We start from the raw sequence: 22,536 nt of genomic DNA, 5'->3' as shown, positions 1-22,536 counted from the left end.
GAATTAAGGGAATCCAAAAACATGGGTTCTGTCCCCAGATCCCCATCCCTTCATCTTTGTGCCTAATCTCAGAGGTGGAGAGTATAACATCTACTTCTCTAAGAGTTGTTTGGTTCTAGTAACTGGGATTGGGCATACTGTAAAGAGAGAGACTTTGATCATGTAAGCATAAACAGAACTTGGGTGCGTGGTCCCTAATACCATGAGAAAAAACACTTAGAAAGGCTGATGAGAACCTATGCCACTCATATGTTTCCTTTTACCACAATCCATGAAGCTCATCAGGCATAATTTTCTGTCTAACACAGTGCTGACGTACGAAGAAGTATGTTTCTGCTGGATTTCTTTAACACTGTTTTGAGAACCAGAAGTCCATCCTCCAGCACACAGCTGTGCTTCAGGAAAACAACATCATCTTATTGCAATAAATAATTCAGTATTACTGCAAATACTAGCCATTTATTATTTACATTTCTGTACTGAAGTTAAACAACTCCACCTGAAGGTAAAGTAAAAGGGTATTCAGTACCATTTTAGAATTAACTATACCAAGGATTCAAAATACAAGGCAAAACCTTCCAATATATATTTTTAAGCAAACTCTTCTCTCTCTTTTTTAAATTTTTAACATCACACCAGTTACTTACAGTACCAGCTGTTTGTATTCACAATGCCTTTCATTCTCTTGCTGGGACATGAGCTATTGGCAAAGCTGTACAATAATGATGAAGGAGCTATATAAACAATGCCTCCTAATGTTTACAGGCTCCAACCTTTTCTGTCCTTCTCAGGTTTTTTCACTACTTTCTTTTTGTCTTTCACCTTTCACCCACATATCTTTTTCTCCCTGAAAACTGCCACAATTTTCTCTGTAGGCTGGTTTTATCTTTGTCTTCCGTACTGTATGACAATAAGACATCTAATACAGTCTTAACTACTATGTTCTCCTGTCTCACAGTGCTTTAAATAGATGTTACTGAGTTTACTGGCATAGGATTGTCTCAATAAATGTGCTCCCCAGCTCCACAGATGAGATTGAATACATACAGGTTCTGAAATTTGGTGCTGCTCTTGCAACCAGATACCCAGTCTTCCCTGTATGGTGCTGTCAACAGGTCAGGGAACAAACTAAAGCTCAGAGTAAGGCTGCCTCTTTTTTTATTTTCCTGTCTCTGAAGAGGAGTTGTAGCTGCTGAGGGGCCCTGATACATGTTCAGTCTTCTCTAATCTGCCTAGGTGAAGGCAAGGTGTTGCTATACATGAAGAGCTCAGGCATTATTACAATTTATTCCCTCTCTTACCTGATGTAGGTAAGGATACTGTGTGCACCAGTCATACTTCTCTGAAATGGTAAACATTATCAGTTTAACTGCTGACAAATGGGTTCCCTCTGGGATACAGGGATGCTCTGTGCTGAGAGCAGGCATGCACCGAGGGAAGTGCTCTCTTTTCCCTTCCCTCTCCGTACCCTCAAGATGTGAACTATTGTGAGCAGGCTGTATGTTATGAGGTGAGCAATGGTCTTTCATTAATAGCTTCCTGCCTCCTCTGATGTGATGTGCATGCAATAATGTAATGAGGAAAAGGAGTCGAATTAAGGCACTTTGCTCACAGCAAACCCAATTTGTAATTTTGTGGGCAGTGAGAGTAGCTGGCTTTAAGGCTCAGGCATATGAACAAGCTGACAGTTTAATGTTATGATTCTTAGAGCTAGCAGGCTCACTGCCCACAAAATTTTAAATATACTACTATAGAAATTTAGCCTGTATGCCCAGAATTCCTAGTAGGATTAAACAAATAATATTTCAAGGAAACTAGTTTTCAGCTTTTATTTTTAGGTGAAACAAAACTGTTGTGCAAAATACATTTTGAAAACAGAGAAAGCCTTTTGCCTGTTGAGATTTTGAGGTGTGGAATATTTCCCAGAAAAAAAAATTATATTCCATTTATCAGTTACTCTGTGTGTGTACCTCTTTCAGAAATTTGAGTAATTTCTTTTAAAAGAAAAAAAAAAAAGAAAAAAAATGCTATGAACTGATGCCATACCTAAAAACTCTTGGCCTGAAGAGATTTATGGGAAAATAATATTGACCCTTCACACATGCTCAAATATGAAAAATAAAAATCATAGAGTTGTACCAATCTGATTTTAATTGGCTTTATTTCTGTCAGGTGGCATTCTAAAACGTTGTAAGAAAAGGGTAATGAAACAGTAGGAAGAGGTCAATGAGGCAGTAAGACTAGAAGAGATGAATTAGAGGAGAAAGTTTCACTAGTGTCAGAAGCTGCCCAAGTCTGTGACCTAGAGGACAGTATAGGGGATGAGAGATTTCTCCAGAAAGATTTTTTCAATATTTTACTGAGACTGGTCCCTGTACCATAGAGGCATTTGGAATAAATGGAGGGAAAATTATGAGAACCATAAATATCATATTCAATCAATTTAGGTGATCAGAGATGACTATAGAGATTGTTTTTAATAATGGAGCCAAACATAGAATAGCTGCATTTGACAAGTGTTAGGCAGAGGGAGAATAAAAATGGGCTGAGGGGAGTCAATGGAGTTACAGAACTAGTATATCCTACTAGATATCTCTTATTTATATTTATTTATACATATTTGTACTTCTGTGGAAGGGAAACCTTATGTTCTAAGCTGATTATTCTATCAATGTCCTCTCCAGATTTCATTCAAATACCAGAATTCCCCAAAATTTAGCTTTGGTTTGGAATAATAAACTAAAGGCAGAGTTAATAATAAGAAAGTTTATGAGTCTAACTCAAACTCTCTAGACTCTGTAGTCAATAGGGATAGCACCACCTTAAACTTACATCTTAGGATGGATATATGCCTTCTGGAAGTGCCTGCCTTTTTTTTTTTCAGTGACAATTGAGATGGCTTTGATTTAGAAGTCTGATTTTTAAACAGTGAAAGTAGGCCAGAAGTATCAGAATGCAAATCTACAGCTCTATAATTTCTTTAACGTCAATGAGAGAAAGCTAAAATGATGGATGAAATTATTTTTGCTATTTTAATTGAACTTCAAAGATAGGTGCAGCTTGGATTTGAAAGGGAGAACTATGCAGCCTCATGTCTTAGAAGGCAAAACTCCCTTCAGCCACCTTTGCTCCCTTTCATCCTCGCCATAAATCATTGCCTGAGCCTAAATATACATTCACAGTCTTCTTTTCACAATTTTAGTATGTTACATAAGGACAAATATCAGACGCTGCAGATTCAGCTGCATAAAAGACGGCTTGCCACAGCACATCTGAAATGCTGATGATGAAAGGCACGGTTTGCCCTGGCTTTTGGATGGACAAAAGTTCATACAGGGAAAAGAAGAAAAGTATTTAATATCATACACACAGAGCAACCTGAACCTTGATTATTTAAAACCTATTCTATTGCAGCTTTACGAAGGAGAAAAATCTGTTCCTAAAGGGAGAAGAAATTCTCGAATTGTCATTAAAATGCTGTATTTGACATAACCAGAGTTCAGTAAAGTATTTTGCACAATACTACAATAATCTTTATGTAATGTAGCATAAATATTCTGTTAAAGTAGTGAGTCTGCAAGCTCTTTTTCTGTGTCACTATGAGAATACAAAATGGGTTTTACCTATACAAAACCAGGGACGATTTTGTTAGATTTTGCTTAGGTTCTCATTTAAATGGTGACAGATTTTAAGCCACTTTCCCTCTCCCATGGCAAATATATTTTTAATCTTTTTTGAGTTTTGAAATGCAAGTTTTTGAGAGTTTGACAATATAGTCTGAAATGACAAAATTCCTTCTGAGCCAACCTTCATTTTCCATGCCAAAATAATGAAAAAAGTTCACACCTTCTCACTCTGAATATGAAGATGTGAATATCATAACAGATTTATTTATTCTTTTTCTCCACTTGCTGTCATGAAATTAGACATTCTGGCTAGAAACTCCAGGAAATGGATTAAAGTTCATTTAGCTAATATTACAATATGAAAAAAGTATAATGGAAATAATATGAGCACTTTAAGATGAATGTAGTGACTCCCATGGATGGTAGCAAGAAAGAATAGAAAATTTGCCCAAAGATATAATAATGATCAAATAATTATAAATATAATTCAGAAATATTAGGTAGCACAGTATCAGAAGGGGAAAAACTAGATTGCCAGGTCAGTTTTGTATATTATTTACTTTTGTGAATACAAAGAGAAGAATATAATATTTTGTACTTGAGATGTAAACAAACATCCCCCCACCTAAATTCAAATACACAGAGTGCTTTTAAAATATTGTAAGAACAACGTATTTCCTAAGAACAACAGCTAAAAATGAAAGCAATGAAATAAATGAAACCAAAGTACTTGAAGATTGAATTTCTGAAAAGTAATTGTTCTGTTAGGAAACATGCTGACTGTTCAGGGAGCAGAGTGACATGAAAACAAAGTTTATTTATATAATTTCTGTCAAATTTGTAGATCAGACATAAGCAAAACCAGTCATATTGCATTTAAATGTAAACCTAAGAACATATTGTATTACAGGAACACCTAGGAACTTCCCCATTTGCTTTGGCAGATAGCTACTTAGGTGCTGATTCTTCATTCCTTCTGGTGTTTTGGATGTATGGTCTGATGAAAGAAAAAAAAAGAAGCCTCAAAGGTAGATGGATAAAATTAGATGTAAGTCTTTAAAGAATTTAGATCATTCGAAAGATACGTGGGAAAAAAACTCAAGGATAAAGTGCTGACATGAGTAGATGTTACCTACCCGTCTAATACAGGCTTAGTTTTACTAGACACGGTAAAGATTTTAAAAGTGGTAACCAAATTGAAATAAATACTGATATTTTCTGACATAGCAGTGCAAATATTTTGGTACTTTCCCTTTGTCATAAAGCCGTCCTATCACAGAGAAGTATACACAGTGAATAGGAATTGGTGTAAGAACCACATATGATGTGTTTTCATTCCAGTTAGTTTAGAGAGTGGCTCATGCACATTTACTGCAGAGACAATAAGCTTGCACTGTTAGTGCAGTGGAACAAGCTGTTTCATTTCACAGCTTGCCCAAGTCATTTATAGCCCATAAAAAATTACTTAACACATGGTGGCATATGTAACTCTGTAAAGCTTTATTTGAGAAGGAGGTGGAAGATGGCATTTGTATACACAAATATATCCATACACATCAAGCTAATGCAATATGTTAGCACTCTTTTGTGCTATAAACCTAGTAGGCACACTATCATGGTAACTGAAGATGAAAATTTTTGGTAAGAACCTGCCTATTCATTCCTCACATCATGATTTCCAGATTCCCCCTCAGATTTATACTGCAGCTCTGAAGCTCTTCAGCGAAATATGCTTAAAGTCTTGCTCATACCTCCCTGGAACTACACACTGGTGAGCACAGTCTTGTACGCTGCACAGCCTGGGTACCAGAGCAGATGATTCTGCACTGACTGTTCATGTGGAAGACAGGTAATGCTATTATATTAATAGATTTTCTTTTGCATACTTACATTACCTGGTACAGTGGTAGCAGCCCACTGTTGAGATGCTATTTCTCTATCATTAAATAAGAATGATTACTGAAATAATTGTTGCTAATAAGACTACTAAGTATACGAGTATAAGAAATTGCCTATTCGGTGTGATAGTAAGAGCTATGATAATTCTAACAAACTACATTGTGTCTAATATATGAAAGAAAGTAAAATCTGTCTTCCAGGACCACCAGAGTGTTTTGTGACTGGCTATAGAGAACGTAGAAATTTTAGCACAAAAATGAATACTTGTAATTACTATTGGGATTCAACTACCTACATAATCTGTTCAACAGAGCAGTGTGGGATGATCCTTTCCATTAATCAGGATAAACATGGAATCAGCTCAGTCAAAACTGGAAAAATCTGTTAATCCAAATTTTGCTCAGGAGGGGTGGACAGAAATGTTATACTGAGTATTCCACAGTACTACATAGAATTCAGAGTTCTACAGTCCCTGGAGGACTGGTGCCTGAAAGCACTGCTTACAATAATGTGGAGATGGTACCTAAAGTTGTTACCAGCTTGGAGAAATATCAATTTACTTTTCAGCTCCTGTCCGGAATCTTATTTTAAATGCTTTTTTTCTTTTTTTTTTTTTTTGTAACCTTCCATCAGAAATCTTTATAGTCTAAAGTACCTGCTTTTCATTTAAATACATACTTTATATTTTCTCTCAATTCAACACTCAGTAGTGCCATTTTTCTTCATTTCATGCTATGCTGCTTCCCTCCATCTGCTATCATATACATATCCTAAAGTTGGTATTTCATTGCACTGTTGAACTGATGTATGTGGTTGAGGTCTACAGAGATAAATTTGAATAAATAAAATCTTATCAAAACCTAGAACACAAGAAAAAGGATAGGCACAGTACCACACTTAGATAAATGCACTCATAGAGCTTTGTGATGAAGACTGAAATAATGAAAAGAAGACAAGAAAGGGAAAATGTGCTCCTATTTAGAGTGTTCATGAACTGGGAAGAAACCTGTTAAGCAAATGGAATTATATGTCACTTAAAAACCAATAGTGAAGCTCAAAATGGTAAGTCCATATTCCAAGTGTACTAAATGACTCCAGAGAAGAAGTCTCAATCTTCTATCAGGATGAAAACGCCAAAAATGTTTCTGAGTTTCTGAACTTTCCTGGTGAATGGGGAAGATGGTGGAAGTCCTCTTATAAATAAAGGAGCTGTCAGTTATGTATTTTAGAAAAGGAGAAGGACTCTTGTCCTTCAAGTAATGTTCAGTAATGTTCAGTAATGGGAGAAAGTGATAGGTTGGTACCAGAGATGCAAGGGCGAAAAAGTTTTGTGGTGCCAGACTAAAAATTTCCAATATGATGACCTAAAACATTTAATCAGGACCTTTAGGAGTGAGAAAAAAAAAAAAGCCAGAGACTGATTCCTGGAAATCTCACATCTCAGATTCTGAGATCTCTCCTTGGTGCCACACAGATCAGAAATAGTCTGTCCCATGTAAGCTGAGAGTCTGTCCCAAGTAAGGAGTCTTGAGGCTGTGATCAGTTGGCCTTCACCTAGATTTGACAGCAATTTCACCTGCAACTGGGAAATTTTTCTGATGAAAGTTTTCTCAAAACTATGTGCCCTACAAAAGGTGAATCAGAAAGCACACATATATTTATATTTAACTATGGCTGGCTGGCTGGCTTAGAAACTCCCCCTAAATTTTCTGAAGTCACAGAAGCAAATATCACCTGTTTGTAGATATAAAAAAAAAAAAACCCAACCATTTTGTAACTCATAAAAAACCTTTTCCTGCTCCTGGGAAGTACATATGCAGTAGGACTGGTGTAATTAACTGAACCTTTTTAATAATGAATACAAAGGAGTATCTTCATAGTGAGCTAATGCTCTGACAGCTCCTGTAGATTTGCTTTCTGGCAACTGTCTTTAAACAGAAATAAGCCTTTTTTTTTTTTCTTTCTCTTGCCACAGTACAGTGAAACTGCTTTGAGAATTAATTCCTCAAAGACTTTATGCACTGAGGCCAACACTCATAATTTTATCAAGAATCTCTGAGTACTGCTCTTTTGAAGATGGCTGTTGAAATCTTGCTCGTAATTTATATATAAAAATTAAAGCTGTGCATATGGGAATTGAAAGTGGGGTTTCACAAGTCCTCATAAACTGAAAGTGTAACGTAGATTCTTTGCATAATGTAATTTAAAACTTGTCCGGTGTTTTTTTTGTTGTGGCTCGGCCCCACTCAGTAGCTAAAATACCACACAGTCGCTCGCTCACTCACTCCTCCTTCACTGCCCTCCCCCCACCCCGGGAAGGGGAGGGGAATCAGAAATGAAAAGAAGACAAAACTCATGGGTTGAGATAAAAACTGTTTAAGAGAACAACAGAGGAAAAGAAAATGGAGATGGAAGACAAAAACAACAAAATATACTTAAGCATGTAATTTACGGTACCATAGCTCACAGTGGATCCTCCATACCCAGCTCCCTCACAAGTAAAAAATCTGCCCTTCAGCACCATCCTCACTTTATGTACATGATGTCACATAGTACGGAATAGCCCTTTGGATAATTTGGATAAAATATCCCAGCTGTTGGCTAATTAGAAAACTATCCCAGCTATGGCCCCAGCCACCAGCTCCAGCTCCTCTCTCAGCTCAGGTGAAAATTAACTCTATCCTAGTTGTAACTAGCGCATTTTTTAAATATAAAATACCTGGGACGTGGAAAAATATTATTACTGTTGTATAGTCATTATAAATTTGTAATAAATTATAGCAAACATTGTATTTGTTATCATCATCCATTAATATGATTCCACTAACTGCAGGAATTACACAGGCTTTCTTTACAGTTTCAATAAACTTAGAACAGAAAGTTAAAAGGTTTTTTCCAACTAAAAATGAAGTCAAATTTTAGGAGAACAGAACATATGCTCTCCTGGATTTGGAACTTACTCAGGATGCATCCTATAATGTAAGGGAGAAGGCTGAATAAAAATCTGATATACAGTTCAGAGTTACATGAACTGAAGAAAGATACCTTGTCCCGAACAGTCATCACAAAAAGAGTCTTGAATGATGTAAAGACTATTTAAAAACTCTATAGCGCTGTCTTTTTAAAAACCCTAAAGAGATTATATGTCTACTGAATATCTCCTTGGAACTGTCTCAAAAATATGAAACTGCGCTGTCCCTCTTTAAGGGAGTGTTAACTAAGAATGAGTTGCTCCAGGCCATGGTTAGTTACCATGCCAATTGACATGCTCACCATCACTAGACAAAACCTTTTGAAGAACAGTGAAGTATCACAAGACCCCTATTTCATTACCACATTGAAGAACTAGCATCAGGTTGCAACTTAAACGTTAGTTGTGAGCAACCTGATGCACAACAAATTGTTTCTGTATCCATGAGAAGAAAACAGTCTGTGTAGATACGATTTCTTACAGAATACAAATCTCTTAATTCTAGGTCAGAAAAAAATGTCAATAGCTGTAGAAAATCTTAGAAATAAGTTCCACTGATGAGTGTGTATGCTGAATTTTAAACGAATGAAGACAGAGAAAAATTCATAGGATCTGAAGACTAGTCTCATTAGTATTTGACATTATTTAGTGACTTGAACAGCTGTTCACTGAGTTCCCAACAAAACTAATTAATCACTGAGAACAAAAGCATAAAAATGAAAAAATAAAAATGAAAGTAGAAATATTGTTTAAATATGCAAATCCAGACGAACCTTGACAGGCTGGAGAGGTGGGCCCGTGCAAAACTCATGAAGTTCGATCAGGCCAAGTGCAAGGTCCTGCACATGGGTCGGTGCAATCTCAAGCACAAATACAGGCTGAGTGGAAAATGGGTTGAGAGCAGCCCTGAGGAGAAGGACTTGGGGGTACTGGTGGACAAGAAGATCAACATGAGCTGGGAATGCACGCTTGCAGCCCAGAAAGCCAACTGCATCCTGGGCTGCATCAAAAGAAGTGCGACCAGCAGGTCGAGGGAGGTAATTCTGTCCCTCTACTCTGCTTTGGTGAGTGCAGTACTGCGTCCAGCTCTGGAGCCCCCAGTATAAGAAGGATGTGGACTTGTTGGAGGGTGTACAGAGGAGGGCCACAAAGATGATAAGAGAGCTGGAGCACCTCTTCTATGAGGAGAGGCTGAGAGAGTTGGGGCTCTTCAGCCTGGAGAAGAGAAGGCTCTGGGGAGGCCTTATTGTGGCCTTTCAGTACTGAAAGAGGGCTCGTAAGAAAGATGGGGACAAACTTTTTAGCAGGGCCTGTTGCAATAGGACAAGGGCTTATGGTTTTAAACTAGGAAGACTAGATATAAGGAAAAATTTTATGCTGAGGGTGGTGGAACACTGCAACAGATCCTCTACATTAAAAGAATTGAGCCTGAGGTGCCCCTCATGCTGTCAGTTAATTATCATTTTTTCCATCAAAGTAATCAAAGTTTTTCTTTCAGGCCCTTTGCGATACATACTCTCAACTGCTTACATAAACTGTTTCTTGTAAAATTTTGGTTTACTTCCCTTAGTAACAGTAATACCAGTGATAGGTAGTAAAAGACAAAATTTTTAAAGGATAGTACCATTATTTTCAGTTTACAAGGAACAGAGGCTTAAAGAGCATAAAAAGCTGTCTACCATTACCCAACTCAGCAGCAAAAATCATAATGTAATCTTGTTTTCATTTTTAATTCTGAGTCACGTGGGAGAGGATACAATATTCTTTGTGCACCTATGTTCTTCAGTGGTCTGTATTGTATGTTTACATTCATTATTTGCACAAAAGTGTAAGTAATTATTAGCAGGTCTTCTAATCAGAAAAGTCAAGCAACTGCAGCTTCAGACAGTAATTGCAACTAAACACATATTGGTAATCTTCATTATTTTTCTGACCTCAGAGAAGCACAAAAAGACAACATAAGAAACTTTCAAGCTTCATGCTGAATTTCCTTCCTTTCTCCGTGTGGCATATGAGCTGCAGCAAAGGAGCACTTTTTTGTTGAGAATGCTTCAAGACATATGAGACAGGCTGCTACTCTGCTGAGCAGTGCACTGTCTGATTTTGAAAGCTGTTTGTTATGCTTTGAAAATAGACACTGGGAATGGCAGAATTGGCTCCTCTACCGTCAAAGACAAAACTGGTGCCATTGAGAACTATTAGCTGCTGCTGAGTCTTCCTCGGTGTTTTACCTGTAAAATCATCATCCTACTGCTCAGACAGAAAAGGCAAAGGAAATCTGGTGTGTTTACTTTCTGTTATTTAGCAAAGACAATTTTTTTTTTTAAAAAAGAACCCCTTATTTACCAAGCCTGCGATGAGATCTGCTAGGTCTTGCTGGCATATGTAGAGTAGGGAAAGAAAAGAATATGTTATCTGTATGCAGCTGCAGCAGGAAACTTCAAGCAAGAAAACATAATTACCTGGAGGAATTTGCCCAACTTGGTGGTTATGAAAAATACTATAGAGTGTTTATTAAAACAGTTGCAGCAGATAGCTGTTTTAAATTCTTCCTGGTGAGATGTCCCCTTAAATAAAATAATACCATACTTGGCACTGGTCTAGCTGCAAAGAACATCTTTACCTGTAAGTAATCACTGATTCTTACTCATCTTAAAATGACATAAATAGGCACTGGAACTGAAAGACCTCTCTTCACACTCCTGCTTTTTCTTCCCACACAATTTCCCTGACGCCATTTCCTTTAGCCATAGATGTTTGTACAGCTGCCTAATGAACTAGTTGGCAGAAATGATCCTACTAACTGCCACCTCACCCACCCTCGCAATGTATTGATTTGGAGTTAGTCACTCAACTTGATTTAGCACACACTTTATGCCACCATGAAAGATGAAATGAGGTTGAGAGAAACAAAGAATGGCATTTTTCAGCAGCAATGCTAGTTTATGACAAAGTGTGCTTTATGAGGCAATTGTAGACTGATAAGATAATTCAGAGAGGAAAGGACTGCTGAAGGTTTCCAGTTCAACCCCACATTCGCAGTAGGGTTAACTTCCAAATTAGGTCTGGCTGGACAGAGCTTGTTTGTTGAATTTTGAAAATCTCCAAGAGAGGCTCCACAGCTTCTCTGGGTAACCCTACCCAGCGTTTAACTATACTCATGGTGATTTTTTTGTTTGTTTTAGTTTTCCTTATTCAGTTGGAATTTCCCTTATTTCAGCTTGTGAACATTGTCTATTTCCTTTTAGCTGCAGAGCTCTGAGAAGAGGCTGACTCCATCTTCTCTATACCATCCCAAAAGTTAGTTAGCTACCGGTAAAGTAACTTTTTTTCTTGAGGCTTAAAGAAACCCTCAGCCTTTCCTCAGTAACACTTGAACTGGCCCTTAGCCATCTTACTGGCACTCTGTTAGAGTCTCCTCAATACCTTCAGAGGCCACAAACCAGACACATTGTTCTTGACGGGACCTCAAAAGTACCCAGTGGAAGGGAATAGTGACCTGCTCCCTATGCAGTAACTTTTGCAGCCTGGTATGCAGCAACAATTATCACAAAGCCATTTTCCAAATTAATATTGTTTAAAGAAAAGTTGTTGGTGTCACCGTACCAGCGACTTTCTCAGAGAAAATCTGATTTGAAGAGGACTTTAAACAAGTTCTGTTGAGGAGAATTGAGTGGATGCCACACATTTTGAGATAAGGGCATATAAAAATCGATTGCTTTGTGGGAAAAGGACATTGTCTCCAATGACAGCACTTTCAGTATTTTTAAAATTGCTTTGGGCATCAATTGTAAGTTTTTAGTTTTACTCATTTTAAAGAAGTCTAAGGAATACTGAACCTGCTTTGTTGTCCCTGCATTATTCCCCAACTGTTTGAAAACAAACAGTGGCACAAAAATATCTTTTCATAGACTACTCATTCTACTGTCAACAATAAAGAAAAGCTGCCTCAGGAAGATAGCTGTGGTGCTATCAACAAGTTAGCACTCCTGCATGAAAGCAAGGCCAGTTATTCATTTGAGAGATTCGCTGCAGGAAATAGAAAACAGTAGTGCTGTAGCAGGAATGTAAGCCCAGTTCTTCATTGCTTAGTTTTTTGTACAGGGAGCTGGAGAGGTTACATGCATACATCTTTGTGACTGGCCATATATGGTTCAATTTGCCCTTTATATAAATGGAAGGTTGGTTGTGATTCCCAAAGTCTTCCAGTACTGGGAATGCATGTTCATGAAGTGAACTGGACTAAGCTGAATATGAAGAGATAATATAAAGACAGCTTGGCAGTTCTCAGGAGTGGGTTTTCTTCTGTCTCTTTGGCCTAACTGTTACGCTGAAATCAAAGAGGAAGTGTAACAGCCTTGATGATTTTTGACAGCTATGTTCAAAAGGTGTGATTGTGGTATCATCTGTGAGCCCACGCTTAACAGCCCACTAGGAGCTGCTCAGAGTTTAAGGATCAAATCCTTGCTACCATTCCCAAGGAAAATCTAAACAATGAAAGTTAGGCTTTTTCTCACTCTTGTTTTAAGAAACATATACCTGATTTCCTTGTGAGTTGCTCGCTCCCCAAGCTTTTAAAGTCTGTTCTTCCAAACAAGCCCATGATGTGGATTATGAGGATTATTTATACCCTCTGACTAGTTCCCACATCAGCTTTGTCCCTTCTTTTTCCCCCTTTCATCTTTCTACCTCTAATGGATCCCAGATTTCTTTATCTTCCACCTTCCCAGGGGGTGAAGGCAACCCTGCTGGAATCATTGTCTTCCTTCCATTAACAAATGTTTAACTATGTGTCTAAATACTGAGGAGTTTTGAAGTTAGAAGAAATCACTGAAGTATAAGACAATCAACTTGTCTGAACTGTTGAGGATATTTCCAAACATGTCCTAAGGCCTCATTCTAAAATTATATGAGACCATGGTTTAAATCTGAGGCAGATACTACTATCTTGGTATATATCCCATTACCCAGTTGTGATAAATATTAGGGATCATGTGTAAAAAAAAATGAGAAAGTTAGTAATTACAAGTGTTGTGTTTTAGTTTGATTTACTTGTGTTTCCTGTTGCTTTTTTTTCCCCCAAGATTATGACTCTATTCTTTCTGTGGTGAACTGAAGTGAAAGAAACAGGGATAAAGCTGCCATATCCACAGAGGTACAGAATTCAGAGAAATACATGTATGGTCTCTTCAGGCAATTTAGGGCTTCTTACCAAGCTTCTGTCAGGTCAGCAAGGGAGACTGCTATCTGCTAGTGTGTTTTGAGGGTGAAATTATTTCAGCAAATGCAGGCACGGACTCCTCTGAGAGAGAAAACCAATTAAGAGGCAATCAGTAGCTCCAAGTACAGTGTGAATCATGATTGTTCCTAGTTCTCTTCTTTCTAATGAGCTTTCTGTAAATCACTGAATCTATAGAAGAATTGTTCTGTCTATACCATCTGTAGAGTGTTGGATTTTGGGGGGTTTTGGTTTGGTTGTTGTTTTTTTGGGGTTTTTTTTTCACTCTTCCTAGTGAGATTTGAAAGGTGGAGAAAAGAGACGATTAGTGTAGGGCTTTCATCAAGTAGAACCAAATGCGAAAATTATTTTATTGCTAAATTGATCACTAATTCTGGAAGAATTCCTATTGCCTTGTGGAAGGGGAAAAAAAAAATAAAAATCAGACTGGTTAGTAACATAGAATTTGGAGAACTGAAAGTATTAGGTTATATAAATGCAATGTAAACAGAATTAGTATTTGAAATCAAAAGATGCAAAAAACTTAATTTAGATTTTTTACCTGCTTCATTTTTCATCTTTAATGACATAACTTGATCTCTGTTGTCCTGTTATGTGTCTATGATTTCAAGATGGTTATGTTGTATCTGAGTAAACTGTTAGCCCAAAATTTCTAATCTATTCCATTTTTTACATCCTAATTAGAGGCTTTTCTAAGGAAAAAAAACAAAACAAAATAACCCAACAAATTGATACCATCTTGTGTGCTTCTTGTTAGTTCAAGATAATTATGGAACTTAACACTCCAAATGGTAATTACACTTACTGTTGAGCACAGCAGCAGTTTTAGAACTACAGACAAAATCAAATTAGCATTTTTGTCAAATAAAGTTAAATGTGCTTAAAAGTTACTTCTTGATGCATATAGAATAACAATTTACAGTGACTGTCACCTAACGTCTGTTGGATATAGACCCTGCTGGTAGCATTCATCTGCCTGAACGTTGATGTCTATATCTGAGCTATATGTCAAGGCTCCTTTTATAGCAAAAGGAGAACAACAGCTCTTCTAGAATTGTGGTTTGTGTTATTTGCAAATAGATCTCTAAAACAGGTCAGATGAATTGTACCTTAAAAAATGGTTATTTCTTTCCACTGATTGCAAAAGTTTTACTTAAGTGGCTGATTCTCTCATAACTCCCATGATAAAATTTCTCATTGTATTATCTATTTCAGAGATCCCAGCTGTGAACAATATTCAATTAGATTTTTTTTATATATGTAGTAGACAAAACTCTAGGTATTTAATTAGACAATTAACATAGAAATAGAATGAGACTGAAATAAAACCTTTACTATTCAGAGAAATTTCTAGACTACTTAAGCAAGTCCTGTTTGCAAAATCTAAAGGATCAGACTAGAATTCTCCTTATCCTTTATTTAACATTCAAAAGAAATTGCCAAAGAAATCACTAATAATTAAATTATTGTAAATGTATTTACATTAAAAAGACCATTAAACTGCTAGAACTCATGAAAGTCGATTGTAAAACTGAATGAGATTAGTAGGATTCATTGCCTTTCTATATGAGACCCAGCATGAAACACAGGTCTTATCTTGTTTGCTATCCATTGCAGTCACAAACAGTGATATTTATTTTCCAGATTATAAAAACTCATGAAACAAAAGTGATATTTTGAATAATGGAGAATCCCGTAGACACAGATGGAGCATTTCGTTCAGACCTGAGGGTTTTTTTTCCCAAACACATATGTAGAACTATTATGAGGTTATAATATGTATAAGTGTACATACATACGTATATATGTGTATGTGATTCAAGCACTTACATATGTGCACATATATGTATACATACATGCACACATGTGTATACTTATATGTGCGTTTGTACAAATGTATGTATATATATCATTGAAGTTGACCTAATTCTAGGAATCTATGTATATTAAGCCTACCTTGACTCAGCACCAAGTATTAGCTTGTTGAACTAATCAACATTAAATTATTGAGCTCAAATTAATTTTATGAAGTTATAGTTACCTAAGTTAACTTCAAATTGCTGACTCCACTTTTGCCTCTAACATGTAATATTGTACAAATATTCCACTTCAAATTGTTCATAAATCTTAACTTCCATTTCACAATCTAACTCTAATTTAAAAAAAAACAAAAAAACAACACCAACAAGAAAAAGACCCCCCACAACACTAACATCAGTGCAGAAACTAACTAGGGGAGCTAAAAAAGTTACATGGTTTGGATATTTCTCTAAGGACAAAACAGGTGATTTGAATTCCACCAAGGTGTTTCAGAGGATTGCTTACATTTGTGTAAGTAACTTTCTGAAATAAAGTACCGTATTTAAAGTAAATACAGTACAGTGAATCAGTCTAGGGAAAAACCTGGGGAGTTAAAGATCATAGGTAGAGTAGGAAAAAACTGCTGCTACACTAAATAACAGAGTAAAAGCTGTGGAGTCTGAGCTCAGGGTTGCTCAGAGGACAGACTTCCCACCTTCAGGGATCATTTGCAGCACTTTAGTTGCTCAGTCAGCTGAATGCTTTGATCCTAATTTTTCTGCACTCTCCAATACTACTTCGGTGTTATTCACAGTACTTCAAAATTTCTCATTGTGTGATCCCTCTTCACTCATGCCAATCTTAGGCTAATGAAACTCAGTAACTTTCATGGAGTATGTCCTGATCTAAACTGTTAAACAATATTAATCTAGCTCATTACATCTATTTGACTGTGTGTTTCACCTATGTATGTCATGACTGTGTATATACCTCCTATAATTGAAATGAAAGATATTAATTTGAGCAATTTATTTCATAATTTATTGCTGAACTCAAAGGGCACTACGGAGAATTCTGACTCCCAATGGCAAAACTCCCATTAACTCACCAGAGGCAGTCTCTGCTGTCATGAGCATCATTTGAATTTCAAAAGCTTTTTGAAAGGATGAGTTTAATATAATTTTATGAATGAATACACATATATTGAGAAGTTAAGTTACTTAATTCAGTTCATACAGTGAGTGAAAATAAATAAATTTTTAAAATAAAATAATTCTGATTGTCTGCAACATAACTTGAAAATATCTCTTAATTTAAGAGCTTTAAATATATGTTTTGAGATAAATAAATAAATACCACCCAACAGCACCTCCTTATAGATAATTCAGTTCACATAAAATTAGCAACATTGGATGAGAAAAAATTATAGGGAAAAGATTAAATGGGAATATTGTGGGACCTTCTTGTGTGTCTTTCTTTGTTTCCTCCTCAAAAGGACCTAAAAAACTCTTTATTAGAGACTTTCCCACATCAGTGTTCACCTCTTTCTTGTTTGATTTCTTGTAGAATATGGCAGCTGACACATTTATTTTGTGCGACTCAGGCATAAAGGAGTTTTCTCACCAAATTGATCTGCATATGGTCCAGTTGTGTTCAAAGGACCTACCATTGGCTATGACATATTTAGGGAAAGGAACACATTTAGTGCTCACCTGGTACAGATCTTCCAGTTTAGTTTCCCTCAAAAGTAACCAGATCTGGATGTATTAAAAAAAAAAAAAAAAAACAAACCAAAACAAAAAAAAAAACCCCACAAAAAAACCACCAAAAAAAAAAAAAAAAAAAAACCCAACCCAAAGCAAGTCAACACAATGTCAAGCAAGGTAAAATAGAATAATTTATTTCAAAGTTGTGTTGCTGCTCTGAATCATATCAATAAGGTAGATGCAGCCTGCATAAACATAATGATGTCAGAGAGACTATTTTCAGAAGTAATGTAAAGCAGGGAAGCACTTGCTTTTAGACTGTAGGTCTTGGTCACTGCTACATTTCTTAGCAGGGCCAGGTGCAGCTTGCTTAGTGGGATGTTCTCTGTGGTCCCCGAGATTATTATTTTTCAGTGTAATTTTGCTTGAAGAATTCTTTTTCTCTATATTATTCCCCATATCTTGTGACTAAGCTAGCTTTGAAGACTTTTGCCTGCCTACAAAGAGATTAGATTTTATATAAGGTGAAAAGGACAATTATGGATTTTGATCTATACATGTAAGCTGACTACAGTTTTTGCGAAACGACACAAGGTTGATTTTCTACTGAGGACTTCATAGTCATACTGAATTGATGCTAAAGGTAAAATATTCCTCTGTCTCAAGTGAAAATGGAGATGGATGAGGGACTTACATTTCTCTACAGTTAGATAAATAGATGAGTGCTTCTAGGAAGAGGAGAACACAAAGTTTTCAGTACCTCTATGAAAATTTCAAGGGGGATAGCAGAGGGAGTGACCACTAGCAACCTCTCCTCCCCCATTTCAGATGGGGGCCAATAGCACTTAAGTGATGCATGTCTCAGCATGTCTCTTGTATGTTATTGCAAGGAGCTGAATGTCATTTCAAATATTCATTTGACATTGCAAAGACAATAGTTAAGAAGGACAGATGGAAGGACAGAATGCACACAGTGTGCATTATTTACATTTTCCAGATAGAAACATTGTCTTTGGGTACTAACTCTGTTGACATAACAAAATGATGCAGAAACCCTGACGTGCTTCTACTAACCATCAAAGGTAACTTGGTACCATTATAAAAGGTATTTGCACAAGGCTCCCTATTCTCAAAGCATTTCAGGCAGTTGAGAATATATTGGAGCCCTCATTTTGTAATGGGAAACTACATTATAAAGATGAGGTGGTTCATTCAAATGGTTCATTAAGAAACTAAGGAAGAAATATGTTAATTTTATGTATCCCTTGCTAAGTTGTCATTATATTTTTAAATATTAAATTTCATAAAAACTTGTAATCTTTTAAATAAATCTGTTTTGAGAAATTTGTTGACCTATATTATGAAAAAAAATCTGCTATTCTGTAATTGGGATTGTTCAGGGAAAAATAATCATGTAGACAAATTCACAAAATGCATCCAAAGACATCTGACATCTGACCTCTTTTTATTTAATTTATAATCATAACAGACAGTTTTCATAAGAAATAATTTTCTGCTCAAAATTATAGCAGAAATCAGAATAATTATTTATTTTGGTCAATGCTTTAAATATACATCCGTATATTCAGTTGATTCCAGAAAAAGGCAGGGAAGAAAGAATGTATTTATGTTTTTTTTTTTTTTTTAACGTGTGTGGTTTTTTTTAATGTGTGTATTTATGTTTTTTTTTTTTAATCACTTCCTATTATATCAATTTTTCAAGCTGTCTTCAATTTAGAATCTTTAGCCAGTGGCAGAAGATTTTACTTGAAACAAATTACTCAGCTTTGTTCAACAGGAAAACTGCAATATTTAATTTTGGAATTTGATTCAGAACAAGTAACCTGAAGGCAGTAGATGCTGCCAATAAAGAGAGTACTGATTTGTCATATTATAATTAGATGCATCTGTGATTTCAGTGCAGTCTTTCCCTTACAATGTGACAAGGCACACTGAAAATGATGAAACATATACGGGGAGGCTATGGCCTCTACCTTTCCTCTGTCTCGATAAATCTATACTTTCATACAACCAGTTAGATCAACAAGACAATTTCAAGGTGCTGGGGAAAAAAAGGCAGAGTAAACAATGACATATTAGTTACTGGGTTTTGTCCAGAGAATGAAAAAAAGTTATCTAATGAGTGAGACAAAGCCAGTTTTCCTATTAGTGATTTTCTGTTTTCTGATGGAAGGCAATATGCTTTCATGTTGTTTCCACTACTGAACATAGATTAGAAAAATCTGTTTCTTATATTCTAGGATTATTGCAAGTACCCCCAATAAAAACAGAATCTTAGAACGGTTTGGGTTGGAAGGGACTTTTAAAGGTCACCTAGTCCTGCAAGAAGCAGGGACATCTCCACCCAGATCAGGTTGCTCTGAGTCCTGTCCAGCCTGGCCTCGAATGTTTCCAGGGATGTGGCATCCACCACCTCTCTGGGCAACTTGTTCCACTGCCTCACCACCCTCATTGTAAAAAGTTTTTTTCTTCTATCTAGTCTAAATCTAACCTGTTTTAGTTTAAAACCACTACCCCTTGTCCTGTCACAACAGATCCTGCTAAGAAGTTTCTTCCCATCTTTCTTATAAGACCCCTTATAAGAATATTAATCCTTATTTTATGTAATTCCAGGAGAGCATGCTCAAGTAATTTTCTGAAGGTAAACTGAGACTCTTCAATGCCTCATTCTCTTTGCATAATTTTGTAAATCTGGAGTAGCCCTTTTAGTCTATGTAACAACACCTAGGTAATATGTTGTTAAGGAGAAGTGAAAAGAAACTCCTAGGCTCTGCTTCCCAAAAGATGTGCTTTTTGATGTGAAAGCTGGTTTTGTGCACAAAATGTTCATCAATAAGAAAAAAATACTTATCTTCTTAATTTTCTTTCATTTTCTTTCTAACACTGCTCAGATGCCTTTCTTTGGAAACACCAGCTTTCATTTACAGGTTTATCATGGACTTAAAAATCTATTTTTACACTGTATAGTTTCCAAATCATAATAAGCTGTAGTATAGTTTTAGAGGAACTTAGGTAATTTTGATTTGTTGGAGTGTTTCAAGAAAAAGAAAGCACTGAATACAAAGGAAGATACTACATGTGGGTATTGTGTAGTTTCACATTTTCAAATGTGGAAAATAGTGTGAAAAATGTGTCTGTGTAAAGTCAGAGACTTTGCATACTGCTATAAAACATAAACCACCAAATAGCCCTTAAACCAACACATATACAAAGAGTTTAAGTGTCTATGTTTTTCAGCCTGTCAAATGTCCAGAGACAAGAAGGAAAGCCTACCTCTTCTCTCTTTTACTTGCCAAGAAAGAAGGAACTCTAAGATGAATAGACTCATCAGAAGGGCATAGTTCATAAAGGTCAAATTACTGAATTCAGACCACAGAGAATCCAGTTCCATCAAGATATAACAGAGTATTCCATGAATATGTGGAAACCGGTCACGAGTGGTGTCCCTCAGGGGTCTGTGTTGGGCCCGGCCGTGTTCAATATCTTTGTCGGCGACTTGGACAGTGGGATAGAGTGCACCCTCAGCAAGTTCGCCGATGACACCAAGTTGTGTGGTGCCGTCGACACGCTGGAGGGGAGGGATGCCATCCAGAGGGACCTTGACAGGCTGGAGAGGTGGGCCCGTGCCAGCCTCATGAAGTTCAACCAGGCCAACTGCAAGGTCCTGCACCTGGGTCATGGCAATCCCAGGCACAAATACAGGCTGGGCGGGGAATGGATTGAGAGCAGCCCTGAGGAGAAGGACTTGGGAGTGTTGGTGAATGAGAAGTTCAACATGAGCAGGCAATGTGCTCTTGCGGCCCAGAAGGCCAACCGCATCCTGGGCTGCATCAAGAGGAGCGTGGCCAGCAGGTCGGGGGAGGTGGTTCTCCCCCTCTACTCTGCCCTGGTGAGACCCCACCTGGAGTACTGTGTCCAGTTCTGGAGCCACCGCCATAAGAAGGACATGGACCAGTTGGAGAAGGTCCAGAGGAGGGCCACGAAGATGATCAGAGGGCTGGAGCACCTTTCCTATGAGGACAGGCTGAGAGAGTTGGGGCTGTTCAGCCTGGAGAAGAAGAGGCTTCGGGGAGACCTTATAGCGGTCTTCCAGTACCTCAAGGGGGCTTGTAAGAAAGATGGGGAGAGGCTGTTCAGTAGGGCCTGTTGTGACAGGACGAGGGGTAATGGTTTTAAAATAGAGGGAGGTAGATTTAGATTGGATATTAGGAAAAAATTTTTTTACAATGATGGTTGTAGAACACTGGAACAGGTTGCCCAGAGAGGTGGCGGAAGCCCCATCCCTGGAAACGTTCAAGGCCAGGCTAGATGAGGCTCTGAGGAACCTGATCTAGTTGGGGATGTCCCTGCTCCTTGCAGGGGGGTTGGACTAGATGACCTTTGAAAGTCCCTTCCAACTCTAACCGTTCTATGATTCTATGAATAAGAATACATTTCTAAAAAGCTAAACACTCAGCCAGGCACAGCCAAGGCCATTGGGAGGGTGGTGAATAAATGCTATGGACATTAGATAAGCAGCAGGAGGAAACAGTGAGAACCCATAGCATACTCAGCAGGCATTGATGTAAGTTACATATGCGGCTTTTTCTAGTAAGCTACACAAACTGACTAATTATTCTAGGCAGTATGTTACCAGACTTCTGGAAAATATGTGAACTTCTCGATACTACAGCAGTGTGAAACACGAAGGCAGATGTATGTATCAGATGTTTGACCCCGCTGATCTTCAGAAACTTTGTGCATTTTCCAAGGCATGGAAATTCAGTTGTGTTATGTTATTATCACATCACAATCAGTCAGAGTGCAAAGCCAATGTGGCAGACAAAAGAAAAGTCTAAAGAGAGCTTAAAAAAAAAGCGTAACAGAAAATGTTACTGTGTTTCAGAAAAGAAAGACCTATGCAATGGATGGCATCAAACACACACAAACCTGAGGAATGTAAAATTTCATTATAATAATTTGGTTGTTAACAGACAGATAAAAAGGACTGGCACTGCATGTAGCTGACTGAAGGGAATCCTGAATACTGCCTTGGCTGTAGGAGCAAATCAAGTTTATGCCTATATACACGTGGATCTGGGGTCCTTTAAGATGTGCTAGTGAAACTGAAGTGTCTGGTCAGGAATGGCAGATGTGATGAAGAACTTGTGGGATACTCATGTCTTTCTGGAGCAGGAACTGGATTGAGGCAGAAAAATACTTCAAGGTGTTTTAAACAGCAGGATACACCTATGTTTAAAGCTCTTTAATCCCTTTGTAGATAAAGATATACAA

The 22,536-nt window shown here is 37.2% G+C and overlaps 1 protein-coding gene and 1 long non-coding RNA gene across 3 annotated transcripts in view; one reads left to right on the top strand and one right to left on the bottom strand.

The window, feature by feature from the left end:
• Positions 1 to 22,536, bottom strand: part of PCLO (piccolo presynaptic cytomatrix protein) — a 371,716-nt gene that overhangs the window by 10,879 nt on the left and 338,301 nt on the right. The window lies entirely within an intron of this gene.
• The window catches only part of LOC147601971 (uncharacterized), a 44,669-nt gene continuing 27,447 nt past the window's right edge, over positions 5,315 to 22,536 (top strand). Inside the window, exon 1 of the long non-coding RNA XR_015258271.1 lies at positions 5,315 to 5,475. This is a non-coding gene — a long non-coding RNA (uncharacterized LOC147601971). The remainder of the gene's footprint in view (positions 5,476 to 22,536) is intronic.

This window comes from Chlamydotis macqueenii, chromosome 1, assembly GCF_036417535.1.
Source record: "Chlamydotis macqueenii isolate bChlMac1 chromosome 1, bChlMac1.mat, whole genome shotgun sequence".
NCBI lineage: Eukaryota > Metazoa > Chordata > Aves > Otidiformes > Otididae > Chlamydotis > Chlamydotis macqueenii.
This window is presented reverse-complemented; position numbering and strand designations above follow the sequence as displayed.